Here is a 3,194-nt window from a genome sequence, read left to right on the forward strand (position 1 = left end):
TTTCTGTCAAAAGAGTTTCTGCAGCTTTCAGAGAAATAGAAAATTGTAGAGAAAAAAACTCCAAATGGAACGCTAAGGTAGAAGATATGACTGAGTTGTAAAATTCTTCAAAAAAGAAACAGAGGTACGGTGGAGAGTGCTGTAGAGAAGGACTTAGGTTTCTGTCTGTAGAAGCCTGAGTGTGTCTCTATATATAAGAGCGCTACCCACAAGGCCGCGGTGCTATCACCACATAGATAAACACACACACATCACCTCGCTGTTGCAACGACCATGTCGCCAAGGTTGCCTCGCGGACACGACGAGCATGTCTCTCACAAACACTGTGTCAGATAACGTCCAGTGCCCAGGCACCCACACACACACACACACACACACACACACTGTAATGAGTCTGTCTGGAGAATAGCCTCTCTCCAATGATGAGAGCATGTCAGACAAACGGAAATGTGTCGTCGTGAGTGCCTGGAAGAGAGGTCAGCGGGAGAGACCCCCGGGTGACTCATACATCCCTTCATGGTCCAACACAGTCCAAACACTCGCTGGAATGTGAGCGCTCGCACTAACACACGAGGACAAAATATTCCACTCATTTCAGCTTGTTTTTTCATTATGATTAATGTCTTGATGTCTGACCTCAAAGCAAATCTCCACGGTCATCATCAGCGGGTGGAAATGACCAACCATTGAAGAACAGGAATCAGGTTATAGTAATCATGAGCGAACAGCAGCCTTGGGGTGGTTACAGTAATTACATTGCTGTGTGAGATGCGCTCAAGGCATTTAACTGACGCTCGTATCCAAGCAGCTTACAGCGAGGGAGCAGGTAGGGGTTTGTGTCTTGTTCAAGGACACTTTGACAGGATACATGATGGACACACTGGCTTTTGTGGAGATCAAACCTGAAACCTTTCAGTTACAGGAGGGCCTGCCAGACAAATAACACCACAGTTTTATTTTTATTTTTTATGTTTCATACTGTGATAACTGCTCTGTTTTCCAGATCTACTGAAAGATGAGAGTTTAGAATTGTTCAAAAGCAGGACTGTTGGTTTTTCCATAGCAGTATCAAACACGTCACATTTCACAATACCAACGTCTGGACTCCGGTGTCGTGATTTTCACGATAGTGCCTCAGTCTGTCGAGCCCTAATGTCAGTGGGGCCTGAATCACACTTTGGAAGTTTTCCCAAGCTCTTAGCCGCGGCTGGAGCTTGCTTAATCGCTGAATAATACACCATGATCTGTTAATGGCATGTTTTGTCAAGCAGCTCACATGTTTTGACAACCTTGCTTACAGGTTCCAACCAAAACCCAAACTATCTAACAGCAATATTGCTTCAGTGAGCTGCAACGTCAAACATGCGCTAAGAGTCAACAGAGCTTGTGACCGCTGGAACACAAATCTGTCAAGAGAGAGGCAGGCCATCTGGATAGCCAACGGGAATGGGCAGCGGGAAAAAAAAAAAAAAGAGAACAGATTAATAAATCCTGAAGAGAGATTGAAGTCACCTTAACCTGCAACCTCCTGTCCCTCCGGCTGGATGGCAGGATTCATCCCTTCGTCCCTCTGGCCTTCTCCAGGGTGAGTTGTCTCTCTTTAAAATGGGAACACACAGGCCTAGTATTATCAGACCCATTACTGAGCCACAGCGGACTAACCATGTACCCCGCTGTACTGTAAAGCAGTTTTTTCTGAGACAATGAATCAGGACCTAAAGTGGGTCACGGGCCTGTTTCTAATGGGTCCCCACTTGACAAGAGCAGCATTATGTTTTAATGAGCCTCAGTCCTAGAGCAAACTACATTTTCTAAATTTGATATTCCGGGCTGGAAAGGTTTAAGGATCCCTCCCATAAAGGAAGTGTCTCTGAAAAGTGATCGGTTTTGTTTAAAGTGTTATCCAATCATAACATCCAGACAGTGTAATCGGTACTGCCTTCTACTAAATGACAGTGTGTATTATATCCTTACTTGGCTGGCCTAAATAGTCTTGGTGATCATGATGGTGATACTGAGACACAGTAGTTCTCTGGAAGCTCCTTTCTTATGGAAAATTGTCAGATTGAAATTCTACTGTATAATGTGTCTGTAAATAGAGCCTTGTTCTGAATTCTGAATCGTTATCTCTACATGGATGGCACCTGTGCTGACTTCACCCAGTTGTGCTCTGCTTTCAGCAGTCTGGTTTGTTCAGATACTTTCAAGTACTTTCAAGTTGGTTGTTTCCCATGATTCCACCTGCGTCAGGCATTGATGGCCTTATCAATGTGATGGACTTGCATATCTCATGACCTCACAACTTCATGCCCTAGATTAGTCTGGAAAATCATTTTTTGACACAATGTCTGAGGCTCTCAACATGAACATTGCCCCAGTTCCTGAAATTGCCATTTTTGGTACATCAAATACAGACATGGTCATAACTTTCGAAGCAGGCTAATGTTATCAAATTCTCTCCTCTGAATACCCGTAGAAGAATACTATTACAATGGACGTCATCAACACCGTCATCAACTAGGTCTCGGTTGTGTGATATTGTCTTTCCTAAAACTGGAGACATTTTAATTTGAATACAGCCAAGTTCTTCTCCCATTGGCAGCCACTAGTCTCATACTTTGAAATGCTCATACTTTGAAAACCTAATGAGATAGCCCAGATAGTGATACAATTGTTCAAATGTCTGCTAGATGTGTGTATGTGAGATTATATTGTATTCATGAAATGTCTCTCTGGTAACTTTTGAGTCATCGAGGCAATCCGGCAGCAAGCTGTTTATGGGCAAAGCAATGATTGATACAGGCATGTCAAACTTGCAGATGCATTTGTTTGGTTCTCTTTTTCCTATCCTTGTCCCTTTATTATAGTGTATTTAATTATTTTATCTTATCCATTTACTTGCTTTAGTTGTGTGTTTGGGGGAATGTAGAGTGGGATGGGTTGGTTGGGGTTAGGACGGAGTGGGTTTTGTACACATCAATAAAATCAATAAAAGAGAGGAAGAGGTTTGCTCTAATTGTTGGCTGTATTTCCATGTCCATGGCGGACAATAGCAAAAAGGCAAGCAGGGAAATGAACTCCCTCAATCATCTATCAATAATGAGAAATGAAATGAAAAGGTCTACTCCTCTAGCTCTATGGTCTTTTCCGGTCATAAGGAGAGTGATGGAGGCAAGAAAACAAAGAGACAGGCG

Source organism: Centroberyx gerrardi, chromosome 8 (genome assembly GCF_048128805.1).
Source record: "Centroberyx gerrardi isolate f3 chromosome 8, fCenGer3.hap1.cur.20231027, whole genome shotgun sequence".
Classification (NCBI taxonomy): domain Eukaryota; kingdom Metazoa; phylum Chordata; class Actinopteri; order Beryciformes; family Berycidae; genus Centroberyx; species Centroberyx gerrardi.